General features: G+C 37.9%; 1 pseudogene; it reads left to right on the top strand.

Moving 5' to 3' along the window:
- The first annotated feature begins 2,440 nt into the window (after window positions 1-2,440).
- Window positions 2,441-3,526, top strand: LOC145029753 (E3 ubiquitin-protein ligase AIRP2-like; annotated as a pseudogene).
- Window positions 3,527-20,395: the final 16,869 nt, after the last annotated feature.

Raw genomic sequence — 20,395 nt, 5'->3', positions numbered from 1 at the left:
TAAAAAATTGGGGAGCAATAACTTTTTTTCCCTTTCATGTTTTGCCGCTAAACTTCTTATTCTCATTTTAACACCACAATACTTTTACTTTAGCCTTTTATCACTTCCACTCCACCACTTGACTTCGCCACCTTTAACTTCGCCTCTTTCTTCTTATCTCAATTTGTTCCCAATTTTTTCAAGGAAAGCTTCCATGGCTCTTGCAATTTACAACTCTCCTCTTTCTTACACCACTCCCAATTTCATCTCCTGTCTTTCTCTACTTCTCTCTTTGTTCGTCTTTGTCTTCGATTTTTCCCTTGCTTCGAAGACATTAACAATCTTTTCAGTTGTTTGGGATAACTTGGTCAACACCTGGAAAGTCGTTGATGTGTAAAAGGTTTGAATCCTATTTTTTTTTCCTTCTGCCCTCTCCTTTTGCTTATTAACTACTGCTTACATATCACGCTTGCTGTTTACAGCCGCCACCATCACCTTGCTTCACCGCTATGAAGATCTAAGGCGTACTAGAACCCAAGAAGTGACAGGTGTTTATCGGGAGTGAACCAGAGTGTTCTGAAAGTCGGCGATGGTTTGTACTCTTTTACTTCATCACGAACGATTCCGCTACCGACATAGACAAATCCACCGGTATTCGCCGCTGTCCTCAATCCAATTCCACCATTGGAAAAGAACTTGACGGAAGCTCTCGAATGAATATCTTCTGTCAGCGTCTCCGCTGCTGCGTTCTTATTCTCCCTCCCTATCTCTGTTTCTATTGTAGGTATGTTGTCTTCCCTATTGCGCTGTTACTTCCTAAAATACATCTATCTTCTTCTGCTTCTAACAACTGTTTGCCTTTGCGTTCTTATGAAATCAGCACCTGGACTGGCCATCGTAAACGCACAGAAAAATCAACTCCATCGAAATCAGTGTTGGGAATTTCGTGTTCATTGGAACAGAGTTTGTAGACTGCAAATAGTGTTTTTTCTTTTTCATTTTATTGATTTTGACCAAAAAAATTTCCAAGTGTTTGATGAGAATTTATTTTGTGTTTTCTGAAAAGTATGATGATAATGGCGACTTCATATATATATATATATATATATATATATATATATATATATATATATATATATATATATATATATATATATATATATATATATCTTTACTATCTTATAAAAGAAATCTAATTATTTCTAAAAATAGATTGATTATAATAATAGTATTTCTTTAAGACGTCCAAATGATGAAGCTGATAGTACAAGTAACCATTAATAAAATAATATTAAATTTTAACCACGTTTTGAATTCAAATATTTATCATTAAATCTTCTTATATTTCTCAGCAATTTGTTATGGTTCCCTCAAATCCCGGATTTATTCAAATTTTGAACCCTTTTAGATATCCTTAAATTTAGCATGTTGATTCAAATATCTCTCTAATCGCATATACCTCTTTGTTCCCTCCTCTGCTATAAAGCCACTGTCCAGGAACAAAAAATGACTTCATCTCCCATCTTCCACTATCCCCAACCACCGGTTCTTTGACACCGCTTTCTGACGTCTTTCCTTCCAAAAACGACTTCACCACAAGAACCCTAAATTACTTTTGGAAGCTCACCCTCTTCTCATTCTCTATCTTTTTTCTCTCAATTGGCATTTAGAGTTTTGATTTGTCATATGTGACGCCGTCCACCGCGACCATGACATTTTTTGATCGTTTTTACAGCATCGCTTCCATTAAAACCCAACCATTCCCAAATGTCGGCCTAATTCATACACACTTTTGCCATTTTCACGATTATGCCTTCATATTTTATGCCGTCTTGATTCGTTTCTTTTTATCGGTTATTTGATGTATCATGTAAAAAATAACACCATAGTTTGATTATTTTGTCTTCGACATGTACTTTTTTTTTGTAACATAACATTTTTGTAGAGGAAACATATCACCGAAAGAATTTACACGCCCCTCCGCTTTGCGCGGGTACACTGCTAGTATATATATATATATATATATATATATTGTTAATTTTTCCTGAATTCGAAGCAGTTTTTTACACCTATGAAGTGCTCGTGGCTAATTTTTTGTTTAATTTGATAGATGTTTGATCAAATCGTATAATCTTAGTCTCTTTTAAATTATTAGATTGATATCATAAAGGGACATTGGTTTAATATCTATGATTTCAAATGTTTACCCTGATTTGTGGATAAATTTGTTGATTTGATTGCTCATAATAAGAGTCCAATTTGGGAAACACATAAATGATTTAATGATTTTCATCCAAATCAAGTATTATTTGGGTCTTCAGAGAACCCCCCTGTTTGTTGGTATGATGTGAAGTTGTGTAATCAAAATGACACCTAATCCCATTTTGACTTATTTGAATGCCACAAAAATTACAATCTATGTGTTAGATGTTCATGTTGTTCAATTTTTTCAACAAGATTGATGTTTTCCTCTGATTATGAAACAAGCTTTAAGTTTTCCTCGGATCACGATGGAGTAACCCTCCAGATGAGACTCTCTTGTAGCCCAGCCATCGATTTGTTCTCCTTTTTCTTCCCATGGACAGATTATAAAATTACGGGTGCCCTTAGGTTGCTTTGAATTTTTTTATTTATATGGTATCTCTATTATCTCCTCCCTTATATCTACCAAATTACTGTTTTGCCCTTGCATTAAACTCATGAATCTTGATGGGAAAACAGACGTTTGTTGATGGCAAAACTACCATGTGCATTCAGGAAAGGAGAGCAAGCATCAAAGACTTTTATGGTGAGTCACATTTCAAAACTAATCATTTTCGTTTCTATCTCCGGTTCTGAAAAATGAATGATTAAAATTGCTCATTATGTTCTAAAATTGTGCATTTTTACATTAACATATGTTATATTTCCTTCGATATTGCAACTCGAAAGTGGGATAACGGATTTGGAAGAGAGGAAACAAAAATAAATATAGTCGAAAAGATATTCACGAAAAGAAGGTTTTGACAAGGGAAAACTCTCAGATGCTGATGTATAAGAGAAATTGAATACAGGATTTGCATGGAAATAAATTAATACTAGAGTTGTGTTGCCTAATTGCAGCCATTCTTTGTACTTGAAGTGCTATCGAGATTGGTAAGTTTCTCTCTTACAACAAGTAAATGGGACCCATAATAGCACAATGTAAATACTAAATACATTGTTATTGGTAAAAATATAAGTACATTGTTATTGTGATAGAAAAATAAAGTATGTTGTGTATATATTGGTAAAAAGAGTAAAGTATGTTGTTATTTCCTTCAGTTTGGCCTAATCATATTTCCATTGGTTGTTTAGGCATGAGCGATCGAGATCATGTCCATTCTGTAGGGATAGCCTTAAAAAAGTTAATGTGAATGACCTATGGATCTGCATTGAAGCAAATGAAGTCGTTGATCTGAGTGTGATTTCAAAAGAAAACAAGAAGTGGTTGTTTATGTACATAGAGAAGTTGCCTCTTATTATTCTAGCTGCCTTTTGTGATCCAAGTGATTCCTATCTTAAATAAGGAATCAAAATTAGCAAATAACGAAGAAAAGTGAAACATGGCGCCAAAGGCGCAGCTAATTCCAGCTGGTTTTATAACAAACCCGAAACTACCAAAACACAATGTTATTTTATCAATATATTATACTTCAAAGTATCTACCCATTATAAACATAGAAACTTCTTGAAATGGATAGTACATTGCTATTGTATGCTATAATCGAGACATAGAAAATAACATACTTTATCAAAAAATGGAAACATGGAATCATAACATATATACAATCGTTAAAATTCCATAGAAATATTTTTATTGAAGAAAAATGAAAAAAAAATTTTATATAACCATAGGTTTTAGGAAACCTACGGTTTCTTCTTTTTTATTCAAAAAAAAATCACAGAATCGACAATATATACAAATTTTTATTGGTTATATTTTTTTTAATAAAAGACCTGAAAAAAAACCGTAGGTTTTTTGGAAACTTACGGTGTACAACCTTTTAATGCACAAACTATGCATTAGATGGTTGTACACCGTAGTTTTGCAAAAAAAAAAAAAACTACGGTTTCCCAATTTTTTTTTTTTTTTGAGTTTTATGAAAAAAAAATCATGAAGTAATAACATATATACAATTCCAATCATGTTGCATCGAATTTAAAAAATAAATAAATAAAAAAATTTTGTGCGGTTTATACGAAATGTAGGTGTACACGTCGACACTGCATAATCTGTGCATTGCACACTTGTACACCGTAGGTTTCGTATGAAACCTAAGGTTTTATTTTTATTTTTCAATTTTTTCCAAAAAAAAAAACTTAACCCCATACAAAAACCATTCTTAATCAAGAACACGGTAAAATTTTGATGAAAAGTAGACAAACCTGGTTGGTTTTCGGGTGCTCCATTGAGAGAAAAAAGTAGCCAAACCAAAGAAACAATAGTGAAAAATGATATAATCTGAAAAATTAAACATTATATACCCTGAGCTCATGGGCCACGAAAAAGTAAACGAGCCGTGAAACCAATGTTTTAAAAACCGGTTGTTTAGTTGAATCAGTATGGTTACTGGTTTCCGGTTCAACCAGTTTAACCGGTTTTACCGCTAAGTAAACCGGTTTCTATAATTTTCATATTTTTTTCGTATTTTCATACATATACATACATACACAAATCAAGAATTTGATGTCCACAAGTTCAAACATTAAAATACACATGAAAACAAGTTTTAGATCAATCTAAATACATTAAAATAACTCATAACCATAAGTTTTACATCAATCCACATGCATTAAAAAAAAATAAAGTCCTAAACGAATATAAACGCATAAAAAAACTTCATAATATTTCTCATGTGTTTTTATTCAGAAAAATTTTAATAAATGTGAAAAAACTATCAAAGTTTATTATGCAAAAGGTCTCAATTCCATGTGTTTTTATTCAATTTAACCGGTTTAACTAGATTTTTGTAAAAACCGGCCGGTTCGATGTGGTTCAGAAATAGACATAAATCGGTGATAGTTGAACCGTTCCATTCCCCGATTCCCGGTCCAACCGGTTTTACCGACTGGTTCAAACCGGTTTTTACAACATTGCGTGAAACAGTAGTCCATTACCATGAAAGAGTAGATTTCAAGCGTTGACCGTAGTCAACAGGCGTTGATCGTAGTCAACTTTAACCCACCTATTCTTTCGTGGGCTATTTTTAGCTAACATGTTTTTTGACTATTTTTTGATAAATAATTAAGTATTATGGTTAGATTAGTAATTTCCCCTAAAATCTTTGTAGCATTATTAATTTGATTTTACTCGTCAGATAGGTGAGTCTCTATTGTTTCTATTCCACTAACAATGAGCTCTCTTCATTTATTAACTTTCTCATCACATATACAATCTTTAGTGTGTGGTCACATCCTTTTCCATTTGCCTTATGTATTAATGCTCTTGTAATGTCTTATTACCTACTGCCTCTCTTTTGCTCAAAGACTACATATACAATCTTTACTGTGTGGTCACATCCTTTTCCATTTCCATTTATAAACATTTTTTATTTCTTTTTTATATATACTTTATTTATATATGATTTTTAACTTTATTTTTCAACAACTTGATTTTTTGTTTCACCTTTTTAGCTTTTGTTTTTTATTTTTAATGTATATATATATAGTATATTAGAGTTTTTTTTTTTCATTTTTTTACATATTATATTTTAATTTTTTCAGCTTTTTAATTTTTTTAATTTTTTTCTTATTTGTTTTTATTTGTTTTTTATTTTTAAATTTTTATTGAAATTTTTTAAAAAATGTTAAATGTATTATTATATTATAGTATATTACAATTTTGATAGTTTATATTTTTTGTCATTTTTTATTTTTATTCAAGTAAATAAAATATTTATGTTTATATATGTAATTTATGTCCAACTTATTATTTTTTTGTTTTTTTATTTAGTGTAATTATATTTATTTTACAAAAAAATAAAAATTTAAAAAATTAGCTTGTTTTTTCAGAATTAGTGTTTCAGTGTATTATATTACTTGCAAATTAAATAATGTTTCTATATGTGATACCAAAAGTTTAAATTCAAGATAACATTTTTCAATTTGATAATTGACTAAAAGAAAGAACAAAAGAAATAGTAATCGGTCCCTACAAAAAAACTTGTTATAGTAATTTATATTAAATTCAAGTTCGTATCTTAAATCATATTAAATAAAAACATTAGAAAAATAATAAATAACTAAAATAGAAAAAAATAGAAAACAAAAGGTAAAAATGTAAAAACAAAATATCAGATTGTTGAAAATTGAAGTTAAAAAATGAAAATAAATAAAGTATATAAAAAAGAAAATAAAGAATATATATATATATATATATATATATATATATATATATATATATATATATATATATATATAACCAAAAATAAATAAAGTATACAAAAATCAAAAAATAAAGTTAAAAACCATATGGTGTAATTTTTTGCAAACCTTAGGGACTAAATGTTAATTTTTTAGATTTTGCAAAAAAAAGCTAACCAAGTTAACCATGAAACTCGTTAAGTGGGCTAGAGTGATAATTATCCAAGAAAGTTGTAGTCATAGCAATAATTAAAAAAATATTGGGGCTTTTTCCAATTACGCGTTAAAAATTTAGGGCTTTTATATTATTAGTATTTTTTTATAGTAAATTACTATGAGATTTGTAAACATTGTTTAAATATGTGAAACCATTAATTTGGTTTAGCAATTCAATTTGAAACACTCTTTTTGCATAAAAATAATGATATATGTTGTGGAAATATGTTATTTATGTATTCTATATGAAAGATAAAATGAGACATAAATGTGTAATTGAGAAGTCTCCTTCAATGTAAATTAAAAAAAGTTGGGAAGAAGAGTGACTTATACATTAATCCCGTTTGAAATTAAATAGTTGGATTCTCTACAAAATAGCATAAAGATCTTTAGGTTGAAATACTTCATAGAATTATGATATACTAGGTATGTGTAAAGGTAAAATAACATGAAATAATTTCAAATTATTTAGAAAATATAAACCAATATAACATTGTTACTTATGTCAAACTAAAACAAGTTGTACAATGTATAAAATAGTGGTACTAATGTAGAGTTGTAGACGTAAACTGGTTAACAAAATTACATTTTAACTACCACATTTAATAACTACACATGTAAATCAATATATAGAATTCATTTGATAAACAGTTTCAAGTCACGAGTGGAATATTAAGAAAAGCTACACAATGGATCTTTAGCTTTTAAAGGTTGTTATTGTATGGTTTTTTATTTTCATAACTAACATTGTTTGTGGTAAAAAGTTTGATGGAGAAGAGAAGAAAATCCTAGAATATAATGAGGACATTATTAAGAGTGGTTATGATTCAAAAACAAGTTTATTATGCCGTGTTCGTGATCATGGAGGAGGGCATGTTAGAGGTTACATTCAATAAGAGATGATCAATAAATTGAGAGGAAAGGGCCAAGGTAAAGGGCAAGCAATGTCAAAAGGAAGTATAATAGTAAATATGGATGATGATAGTGAATCAACGAATGTAGCTACAACTAATGAAATTAATATAAGAAAAATGTCAAATAATTCAATCTACAATGATACACTTAGCACTCGAACTAATACCAATCAACAATATGCCAGTTAATATCCTAACACTCAAGTGTCTTTTAATGGAATGTATAACAACCAAGATGAAGGTGGAAGTCGTGGAGGAGGGGGAGGTGGATCTAAAGGTGGAGGTGGAAGAGGAGGTGTTGGTGGTCAACATTAATCTATTTTAAATTCAAATTCAACATCTACAATAATAAATAATAAAACATCATAAAATACATATCTAATTATAATAAGATTTGACTTGTTTGAATCAATATCATATATGCAAGTATTGTCCCATTGTCTACTATACAAACGTAATTTAATCATTAAAGGCATCGATGGTATATATATATATATATATATATATATATATATATATATATATATATATATATATATATATATATATATATATATATATATATATATATATATATATATATATATCTTATTGTTAGAGAAATGTCAACTTACATAATAAGTTAGTTATATTACCAATAATACCTATGCATATTGCATTACACACAATCTACAATCTAAAATATAGAGAATAATAAATATGAGATAGTTTCTTATTTATTAATAGTTTGGTAGTTTAAGAACAAACTACTAAAGCAATGGACTAGATTTTTAATTACTCAGATTTAATTAAACACCACATAATTATCTATTTATCTAATAGATAACTAGCAGGCGACCCTGGCTGAACCCCGTGACAGTTTTTTCTTATTAGAATAAAGAAGTAGCAATTTATGTATAAAATTGTAACTAACTACGTATTTAGACGAACCCACTATGTTTGAAGATATCCTTACCAACATTATCCAACAACATCAGATCCAGTTAACTTGTTCATAAACTACCTAATATGCCCTTCTACTTTTACAATCTTCCTCTTCTATTGCTTGTTGGCAAGTAAACTAACCACATCCTTCTCCTATCTGTCAATAAATGGAAAAAAAATTCATGATTTTATTAGAATATTTGATCATTTACAATGTACTAAACAAAGCTAAAACTTAAACCTACATTGAAGTCCATGTAAAAATGATATTGTAGTAGTGATCGGAGAAGCCACTCTGCAAATAGTAAACATTTCATCACCAAATCTATGCTTAAAGATTTTGAATCATAAAAATAATATTAGCCCTATTACTTTTTGTAGAAATTTCTATTTTCTTCTAACCTTCTAAACAACAAAAGTGAATGTAGTCCTCTTATATTTCTTCTCATCGCTGCTAGATAACTCCCCTGTATAAAGTATGAAAAAAAGTAAAATCCATCATCCCAGTTCTAGGTTAATATAAGTTCATAAATCTGACTTTCCTCGTCTTTCAATTCTTGAAGCTGTGAACTTAACTCTTTTTAGGTGTATGAAGATGACACGTAGACTTATATCCGTTGTCCAAGTTCAAGTAGATAACAAACAGTAGGATTCAGAAATAATGGTGATACATATGAAAATAATAACAAGATGAACATGTACAAATGGGAAAACATCAAGTCAGAAATCATGGATTCCTATATAACATTAACAAACCAAATCAATTGACAAATTCAACACACACAAAAAAAAATTAATGTAATGAAAGTATGTTGCTATTTATTGCCATGATTGATGATAACTTACCATCAATTATTGCTTTGCAAGAGATAAAACAATCAAAATGTTCTTTGACCAATTGTTTTCTCTGTTGAGTTCTTAATTAAAGATTAGTTTTCAATGCCACAACACCAACCTCCAAGTCTGTTGCAGCTATATCTTGGTGCACATGACATATATGCATTACTCAAATTGTTTCATGAGTAATAAGAAATAAGATCTGATTATAGCAGTTCACCAAAAACTTGTTGTGCATCATGAAACTCGCTTTTGAATTTCATCATCAAACGGCTTGGTAGAGCAGTAAAAACAAATAAACACAAAAATTTCAATCCAGTTATCTACTGAACATATTTTGTAAAAATCTAAAAAAAATAAATCCTTCTAGCTTAGAAGGTTCAAATTAGGAAGAGAACCAAAGAAAGAAGGAGTAGCAGGTGATGGATGTGATAGATTTAACATGAGCGGTGGTGGTCAACAATCGGAATAAAGGAATCCAATTTACGGTGTTATATTTATTCATTGTATTTCAAGTTTTGTGGACGAACTCGGCGAGTTGGTGCGTAGACTCGCCGAGTAGAGACGTGAATCATTATCCGGGTGGATGGTTGGACCCGGTGAGTCGCCCTGAGGACTCGGCAAGTCCACACTGTTTAATGAAACCCTAATTCCTCGGGTTTGGGGCCTATTTAAGGGGCCTTATGGCCGTCATTTGCGGCTACCAGACCCCAGAGAAAAACCCTAAGTGAGCTAGAGCAATTATGAGAGGATAGGAGCCATTTCTTGATCATTTTTTAGTGTTTTTGCAAATAGAAGAGGACCAAGACAAGAGGAGGCTGAAAAGGGTGCTAATCTAGTGATTCGAGGGCTCAGAGACTTCATTTTGAGGTATTCATTCAACCCTTCTTCAGTTTATGGTGTAATTCCTAGAGTTAGGGCTTTTAGCCCCTTTTAGAGGAAGGTTATTGAGTAATTGGTCCCTTCTCATGTTGGTGTTGTAGATCTGGACCCAAAGAGGTCCAGAGACCCTTTTCCCTTGAGCTTTATGAGTATTAATGGGGGCTATGAGCTTTGGATGTCATTTTAGTGGTCATATCTTCAAATAAGGCCTTTAAGCCTTTGCATGAGCACCAAGATGTTAGCTTTACGTGATTATCATGCTTGGGGAGGCGAGATCTATGATTGTATGGGACGGATCTGACCTAAGAAGTTGTTTTGAGAGTGTGCATGGCATGAACTCGTTGAGTCCCAAGAACAGACTCGGCGAGTAGTATGAAGGTTGCCCATTAATCATTCAGTGAGTGGACTGCCGAGTTGGGGGATGACTCAGTGAGTCAGAAGGGGATTAGAGGACTGAAGTTCAAGGTTGTACTCGCCGAGTTGTTCTTGAAACTCGGCGAGTTGAGTCGGGGTGGCCCCGCGATTCATGCCTGATGTGACTCGTCGAGTTTAGGGAGGGACTCGACGTGCCAAGCGGGTCAAAGAGTTAGGAGTCATGTGTGTACTCGCCGAGTCACAGGAGTGCACTCGGCGAGTTGGGTCAAAGTTTGACTGTTGACTTTTATTGACTTTTAAGGTTTGGTGAGCAATGGAGTCCTTGAGTCAGGAGGGGGGGTAAAATAGTCTTTTACCCTTATGAGGGTGACAATAGAGGGTCGAGTCTAGGCTCGAGTGTTATATTTATGAGGATATTTACTTTGTGTGAATAGGCGGAGGCTAGGCAATACTTCAACCGAGTCAGGGATTTACGAGAGTCCGAGGTGAGTCTTCTCACTGTACTTTACCTTGGGTAGGTAATCCAAGTTATGTGATACAGTGTTGTATGCTATATATATGTTATGTGGTGCATTGCATTATTCTATGTGATTTATGCTGTGCATGTTATAGAGTTAGAACCGAAAGGTTCATAGAGATTGAACCTGAGGGTTCAAAGAGTTTGGGTGCACGGACCCACAAAGTTATAGCCTCGAGTGGCTAATATGTGTTATATGTGGTATTTTGGGGAACTTACTAAGCTTTGTGCTTACAGTGTTTTGTCTTATGTGTTTCAGGTACTAGCGAGGATCGCGGAAAAGCGCCGGCTTGATCAGTACACACACGGGATTTTTATGTTATGAGATCTTGGGATTGATATATGTTACGAATTGAGTTTTAAAACAATGATGTTTTATGAATAATGAATGAATTATGTTTTTATAAAACGCGAAAAATTGTTTTGGAAATTACGGTATTACAAGTTGGTATCAGAGCCTTGGTTTGAGGGATTCGAGTACACCTTCGGGCGTATTTGAACTCAAACTGAGGATTTGAGAAAATATTTTCAAAAGAGAAGCAAGCTTTCTAAAAAGAATGAAATATTTTTGGAAAACGCAGTCAGCGCCCGATGGTGATTTCCTAAAATACCCTTATGTTATATGTTTATGAGATTGATATGATATGCTCTCGTGCTAGAGTGGCCTAGGTATTCCTATTACGACTAGAGTGGCCTGATTTGTGATGCCTTAGCCTAGGGGGCGGGGTGAGCTGCTATGAGATGTTTGAGAGTGAGTAGGTAGCAGTGAGGAGCTTATGAGAGATCTGTTAGAGAGTAGGTTATGCATAATAGTGTACCTGGGACTTGGGATCTTAAGAGGAGGACTTGGGGTGTATACTGATACGGTGTAGACGGTAGTATTGGGCCCGTACTACTTAAAACACCGGGGCGGTGTACAGTTCAAGTAAGAATCTTCGGGATGTCAGGGATCAAGGAGGGATGAGTTATCGAGTGCGAGTATGCTCGAGTGAGTTTCTAATATGTCGTATGTTGTATTTTAGAGGTAGATCATGGTGAGGACACATCATACGCCAGAGAGCAACGGGACTAGTGATGAGGAGATCCGCCGGATCATCCATGAGGTGGTGGCTGCGGCCATCAGGGCAGAGATACCAGAGATGTTCGGGTCTATTAAGACCATGCTGATTGATACTTTTGACGAGCATTATGCCGCTCTTTCTGAGGCTCCTGTTGCAGCGGCCACCGTAGCCGTCGCTGCTGCTAGGCCGCAGGGGGGTGACTCGTTGTTGTTCAGGGAGTTCAGCAACATGAAGCCACCAGAGTTTGATGGGATGCAGGATCCGATTGCAGCGATGAGATGGGTATCTGACATTGAGGGTGCTTCTATACCTGCTCGTACCCAGAGCACTTGAGGGTTCGGTTTGCGCTAAACCAGCTTTGCCTGGGGGTGAAGGACTGGTGGAAGTTCGCGACAGCACACTATTCTCCGGCAGAGCTTGATGCGGTGACCTGGGAGAGGTTCACCACCATGTTTCGTGATGAGTATGTTCCCTCGGTAGAACGGGATCGGTTAGCACAGGAGTTTTTGACCCTCAAGCAGGGTACGGAGTCGGTTACGGTTATTACCAGGATGTTTCATGAGAGGGCGATGTTTTGCCCTGAGCACATGTCTACTGAGCAGGCACGTATGAGCCGTTATCTGAGTATTTTGAGGAGAGATATTAGGGAGTTCGTGGCGAACTCCTCGTACCGGACATTTGCCGAGTTTCAGGCAAATGCCCGGAAGAGGGAGATCGAGCTAGAGACTCAGGTTAGGGAGGAGGCGGAGTCTTAGGGAAGGGATCGGTGACCAGCGCAGTCCCAGCCGGTAGCCAAGCGGACCAAGCCCACTGATCCCAGAGCAGGGAGCCAGAAGGGCCGCACTTGTGGAAAGTGCGGAAAGGGTCATGATGGAGTTTGTAGAGTTGGATCTTGCTACAAGTGTAGCAAGGAGGGGCATATGGCCAAGGACTGCCCCAAGGGGTTTGCAGTGTGTTTCCACTGCAACCAGACCGGACACCGGAAGGCCGAGTGTCCACTACTGTGAGGGTCAGCACAGGGAGCTTCTCAGGGGTCTGTTCCTACTGCTGTTAGAGCTTCTGATAGTCGGCCGGTGAAGACCGAGACGCCGAAGGCTCGGGGAAGAGCCTTCCAGTTGACTGCGGAAGAGGTCCACACAGCGCTCGATGTCGTGGCTGGTATGTATTCTTTCATGTATTTATTTTAATGTTTGAGATTTTGTGCTTATATTATGATATGCATAGGTACTTTTCTTATGAGTTCTATACCTGCTTTGGTGTTATTTGACTCGGGTGCGAGTCGATCTTTTATATCGTTGGCTTTTAGTCAACACATCAGTATTAGTCGAGAGGCGTTGAGTCGACCTCTGAGAGTCTCCATCGCCGACGAGAGAGCAGTGTATGCCACAGAGGTGATTCGAGGATGTGTACTCGAGATCATCGATGTAGAGTTTCCTATTAATTTGGTCCCGATTGCGATGGGGGATGTCTGTGTCATCGTGGGCATGGATTGGTTGAGCAGATTTGGAGCAGTTATTGATTGCGAGCGGCAGCTGGTGACTATATGAGACCCAAGTGGGGGAGTTCTTATGGTGTACAGCGAGGCTACCCGTCCCGATTCAGCGTTTTGTTCGGCTGCTAGAGCAAGGCAGAGTCTACAACAGGGCTGTAGTGGTTTTGTAGTGTATGTGACGGATACGAGAGTTGATGCAGAGAGACCAAGTTCGGTTGAGGAGGTTCTGGTAGTGCGTGAATTCCCAGATGTCTTTTCCGAGGAGTTACCGGGTGTGCCTCCCGAGAGGCAAGTTGAGTTTCGCATTGATTTGATTCCAGGGGAAACACCTATTGCCAAGGCGACCTATCGCCTTGCACCTCCAGAGATGCAGGAGTTATCCTCGCAGCTTTAGGAGCTGTTGGGGAAGGGGTTTATTCGGCCGATCAGCTCGCCGTGGGGAGCACCGATCCTTTTTGTGAAGAAAAAGGATGGTTCGCACCGAATGTGCATAGATTATCGAGAGCTGAACAAGTTAACCGTCAAGAACCGTTATTCTCTGCCGAGGATCGATGATTTGTTCGATCAGCTGCAGGGAGCATCTTGGTTTTCCAAGATTGATCTGAGATCTGGATATCATTAGAAGAGGGTGCGCGAGGAGGATATCCAGAAGACCGCATTCTGGACTTGTTATGGGCATTACGAGTTCGTGGTGATGCCATTCGAGCTCACCAATGCGCTTGTAGCGTTCATGGATCTCATGAACAGGGTATGCAGACCGATGCTGGACCGATCAGTGATTGTGTTCATTGACGACATTTTGGTATATTCGAGATCCATGGAGCAGCATGAGGAGCATTTGCGAGAAATCCTTAGTATGCTGAGATCGGAGAGGCTTTACGCCAAATTCTCCAAGTGCGATTTTTGGTTGCGAGAGGTGCAGTTCCTTGGTTACCTCGTTAACCAAAAGGGGATTTTGGTTGATTCGGCCAAGATCGAGGCGGTGATGAGTTGGGAGGTGCCAAAATCTCCTTTTGAGATCAGGAATTTTCTAGGGTTGGCCGGCTATTATCGGAGGTTCATCAGGGATTTCTCCAAGATTGTTGTTCCTCTCACCAGGTTGACCCGGAAGGGTGTGGTGTTCAGCTGGGGCCCAGAGCAGCAGGCCTCATTTGAGACTCTTCGCCAGAGATTGTGCGAGGCCCCGGTGTTGGCTTTTCCAGAGGGAATGGAGGACTTCGTGGTGTATTGTGACGCATCGATATCTGGGTTGGGCGTAGTGTTGATGCAGAGGGGGCATGTGATCGCGTACGCATCGAGGCAGCTGAAGCCCCATGAGACAAGGTATCCCACCCACGATTTAGAGTTGGGGGCTGTGGTGTTTGCCCTCAAGATTTGGCGCCATTATTTGTATGGGGTTCGGTGTACGATATACACGGACCACAAGAGTTTGAAGTATTTGATGGATCAGCCAAACCTGAACATGCGTCAGAGGAGATGGTTGGATGTGGTAAAGGATTATGATTGCGAGATCCTGTACCACCCGGGCAAGGCTAATGTGATAGCCGACGCCCTGAGTCGTAGGGCAGAGAGCGCCCCGATTCAGGATATTTGTAAGAGATTGACGGTGATGACCCCGGTATTGGACACCATCAGAGGGGCTCAGGCTGAGGCAGTAAGACCGGAGAACCGTAAGAGAGAGCGAGTTATCGGACAGGTGTCAGAGTTCGTGACCGATAGCAGAGGGCTTATGACCTTCCAGGGTTGGATTTGGGTACCGTTTGTTGGAGGAACGCGTACCATCTTGATGGAGGAGGCGAATAGATCGAGATTCTTGATCCATCCCGGGGCCACTAAGATGTTTCTGGATCTGAAAAGGGAGTATTGGTGGTCCTGTATGAAGAGAGATGTAGCGTGGTTTGTTGAGAGGTGCCTAAACTGTCCTAGGGTTATGGCCGAACATCAGAGACCGCATGGTAATTTGCAGCCACTGGAAGTCCCAGAGTGGAAATGGGAGCAGAAATCCATGGATTTTATCACCCAATTGCCGAGAACGGCGAGGGGTGTCGATGCAATTTGGGTGATAATAGACCGCTTGACGAAGAGCGCTCACTTTCTCGCCATTAGTGAGAGTTCTTCTATGGAGAAGTTAGCAGAGATATATGTGAGAGAGGTGGTATCACGGCATGGGGTGCCGATCTCGATTGTGTCAGATCGAGATGTGCGTTTCACTTCCAGATTTTGGAAGAAATTCCATGAGGAGTTGTGTACGAGGCTGCATTTTAGTACCGCATACCACCCACAGATTGACGGTCAGAGCAAGCGGACGATTCAGACGCTCGAGGACATGCTCCGAGCATGTGTGTTGGATTTTAGCGGTAGTTGGGACACGTATTTGCCCTTAGCGGAGTTTTCCTACAACAACAGCCATCATTCGAGCATTGGTATGCCGCCCTTTGAGCTGTTGTATGGGAGGAGGTGTTGGACTCCCATTTGTTGGGGAGAGGTAGGGCAACGAGTGATGGGTAGCATGGAGATTGTGCTTCAGACGACAGAGCAGATACAGCGAGTCAGGCAGAGATTGTTTACCGCTCAGAGCCGCCAGAAGAGTTTTGCGGATAGGCGACGATCCGAGCTTGAGTTCCAGGTCGGTGATTATGTTCTCCTGAAGGTATCTCCTTGGAAAGGAGTGATTCGATTCAGGAAGAGGGGCAAACTAGGGCCCCGGTATATTAGTCCGTTCAGAGTGATCGCGAGGGTGGGCAGGGTAGCGTATCGCTTGGAGCTACCTGCGGAGTTGGAGCGGATTCATAATACCTTCCACGTGTCTCAGTTGAGCAAGTGTATAACCGACGAGTCAGCGGTAGTGCCGTTAGAGGATATTCAAGTGGATGCGAGCCTGAACTACACGGAGAGACCAGTTGCGATTGTGGATCGGAAGATCAAGGTTTTGAGGAGCAAGGAGGTGCCTCTGGTGCAGGTTCAGTGGCAACATCGGAGAGGATCCGAGTTGACTTGGGAGCCAGAGCGGGTGATGCGTGAGCAGCATCCGGAGCTATTTCAGGGATGAGACTTCGAGGACGAAGTCTGATTCAATTAGGGGAGAATTGTAACATCCGGAATTTTAGGTATTATATTCATTGTATTTCAAGTTTTGTGGAAGAACTCAGCGAGTTGGTGCGTAGACTCGTCGAGTAGAGACGCGAATCATTATCCGGGTGGATGGCTGGACTCGGCGAGTCGCCCTGAGGACTCGACGAGTCCACACTGTTTAATGAAACCCTAATTCCTCGGGTTTGGGGCCTATTTAAGGGGCCTTATGGCCATCATTTGCGGCTACCAGACCCCAGAGAGAAACCCTAAGTGAGCTAGAGCAATTGTGAGAGGATAGGAGCCATTTCTTGATCATTTGTTAGTGTTTTTGCAAATAAAAGAGGACCAAGACAAGAGGAGGATGAAGAGGGTGCTAATCCAGTGATTCAAGGGCTCAGAGACTTCATTTTGAGGTATTCATTCGACCCTTCTTCAGTTTATGGTGTAATTCCTAGAGTTAGGGCTTTTAGCCCCTTTTAGAGGAAGGTTATTGAGTAATTGGTCCCTTCTCGTGTTTGTGTTGTAGATCTGGACCCAAAGAGGTCCAGAGACCCTTTTCCCTTGAGCTTTATGAGTATTAATGGGGGCTATGAGCTTTGGATGTCATTTTAGTGGTCATATCTTCAAATAAGGCCTTTAAGCCTTTGCATGAGCACCAAGATGTTAGCTTTACGTGATTATCATGCTTGGGGAGGCGATATCTATGATTGTATGGGGCGGATGTGACCTCAGAAGTTTTTTTGAGAGTGTGCATGGCATGAACTCGCCGAGTCCCAAGAACAGACTCGGTGAGTAGTATGAAGGTTGCCCATTAATCATTCAGTGAGTGGACTGCCGAGTTGGGGGATGACTCAGTGAGTCAGAAGGGGATTAGAGGACTGAAGTTCAAGGCTGTACTCGCCGAGTTGTTCTTGAAACTCAGCGAGTTGAGTCGGGGTGGCCCCGCGATTCATGCCTGATGTGACTCGTCGAGTTTAGGGAGGGACTCGACGTGCCAAGCGGGTCAAAGAGTTAGGAGTCATGTGTGTACTCGTCAAGTCACTGGAGTGCACTCGGCGAGTTGGGTCAAAGTTTGACCGTTGACTTTTGTTGACTTTTAGGGTTTGGTGAGCAATGGAGTCCTTGAGTCAAGAGGGGGGGGGGGGTAAAATAGTCTTTTACCCTTCTGAGAGTGACAATAGAGGGTCAAGTCTAGCCTCAAGTGTTATATTTATGAGGATATTTACTTTGTGTTAATAGGCGGAGGCTAGGCAATACTTCTACTGAGTCAGGGATTTACGAGAGTCTGAGGTGAGTCTTCTCACTATACTTTACCTTGAGTAGGTGATCAGAGTTATGTGATATAGTGTTGTATGCTATATATATGTTATGTGTTGCATTGCATTATTCTATGTGATTTATGCTGTGCATGTTATAGTGTTAGAACCGGAAGGTTCACAGAGATAGAACCTGAGGGTTCACAGAGTTTGGGTGCACGGAACCACAGAGTTATAGCCTCGAGTGGCTAAGCTGTGTTATATGTGGTATTTGGGGGAACTCACTAAGCTTTGTGCTTACACTGTTTTGTGTTATGTGTTTCAGGTACTAGCAAGGATCGCGGAAAGGCGTCGGCTTGATCAGTACACACACGTGATTTTTATGTTATGAGATCTTGGGATTGATATATGTTATGAATTGAGTTTTAAAACAATGATGTTTTATGAATAATGAATGAATTATGTTTTTATAAAATGCGTAAAATTGTTTTGGAAATTACGGTGTTACATACAGTATCTCTGTCGACTCAACAAACGGTTAAGAAGAAGAGAAAAGAGCCTTTCAGAGATTCTTATCATCACGATAAACTGAAACATAAAACATAATTTACCAAAATTAAAGCCCTAAACCCAAAATGAACATAAAAACACACCATAAAAGGAGGTGGTGACGGGTGCTCTTGTAACAGGGTGAGTGTAGAAGAATTGTATTTGAGAAATCGATTAAGAACAATATTAATCAATGTAATGAACTCAGAAAGTAAATAAATCTTTGAAGTTTTTATTACTCTCAATAAGCTCAGTTACAAAAGATAGACTATGAAAGCTGGAGAACTCGTTAGTCTAAATCTAAGCTCAGTCCCTATTTATAAGGAATATGAGAGTACAAAAAATACTAAGTCTGGAACCTTACGCTTCGTACAAAAGTGACTTAGTAAATACATTAAATATGAAATAGACTAAACACAATTGGACTGTTTAAAAGACTTCAACCTTTACAATCTCCCATTTTGTAAACGAGTCGAACTACTCAATTTGTAAGAATTTGAGCAGCAAAGTGCATCGTCCTTCGTATCTCTGAATACAATGTTAAAACCTTCTTTAACTTCTTCTTGTCACCATCATTGTTCTTAGTGCAATTGTTCGTACGAACTATAAAGTTTGTATATTGTGATGTTGTGTATCTTTCAATCTCAGCAACTTGAAAGAGAAACCTCTTAGCCTTCCCTTTAGTGTCCTTCCCAGCAAACACTAAGCTAAATGGTTTCAAACATATCTCTCCATCAACAAATTTTTCAACTCAGCTTGTGTCTTCGAAAGTTCCATTGCAATGGATACTTTCCTATCCATACTCGAAGCCAAATCTTCGCCAGTCAGGGCAAGACAATCATAATAATTGTCAACAAAGATTTTAAAGTGAGCAAGACCTAGTTAGAACACTTCTTTGTCTGTACCCTTGAGTTGTGATGCCTCCATTTCTTTTAAAAGTAATGCAACTTGAATAAGATCATTCATGTTCATTAAAGGGAAGTCTGCAACACTGAAGTCTACTGCTTGATTATTTGCACGAACAACATGAAACCTGAAATTTTGTATCAGGTTTTTGAATAAGACATCCTTCTTAATGGCAACGACTTTCTTGATCTTGATCAGAAACCACGCTTAATCTTGCTTTTTTCCAAGTACAACATGAAAACGAATTTCATGTATGTATAATCATCTGTGTTTTTGAATTTCTTACTAACCTTGTATTGTGCAGTGATAACCATCATTTCGTTTATCGGAAAGTCCAACTGACAAGTATCAGTGTTAGCAATTTAATAGCTCTTCCTTGGTTTCTTTTCGAAAGCATACATGTGATTGAATGAAACTCTCTATTCGATAGATTCATACGAATATAACTTCTTAGGATCACCTTTGTCCATACCAGGTGGATCATTCTCCCTCAACCTCAAGATACTTTGAATATGCCTCTGAAGTTCGATTTCAGCCTCAACTTCTGCTTTATTTTCTTCTTTAGATTTTTTGACTAACACACCTTTCCCTTTATCTTTCAAATCAAGATTCGGTTTCACAGAACTTGAACTTCCCTCTTCATTAGCCGAAACAATCACAATCCCTTTTGGTTTTGTAGTAACGATAGTTGTTGAGATAGTATCAGACTTCATCGGAATTGAAATAGGAATTTGTGTAGAAAACACATTTCCAACAACTTTCGAATCTCCAGTTGTTATCTTCTATCCTTCTCCCTTTCTATTCACATTCACTCCTTTTCTCACCTTCGTTTTTCCCCCTTGCACCCCTGTGAAAACAGGCGGGGCATTATGTGGCAACATATGTGCAAACTTGGAGATAGGAGCAACAACCTTCTGAATGACTTGATCAAGTAGATTCAGCTTCTGAGTAAGGAACTTAGGAGTTAAGAATGATGTTAGAGTAGGCTTCAAAACAACTTCTTTTAACTCCATAAGAAGAGTCTGTAACTT

This window comes from Lactuca saligna, chromosome 2 (assembly GCF_052625555.1).
Source record: "Lactuca saligna cultivar CGN05327 chromosome 2, ASM5262555v1, whole genome shotgun sequence".
NCBI classification, from domain to species: Eukaryota; Viridiplantae; Streptophyta; class Magnoliopsida; order Asterales; family Asteraceae; genus Lactuca; species Lactuca saligna.
This window is presented reverse-complemented; position numbering and strand designations above follow the sequence as displayed.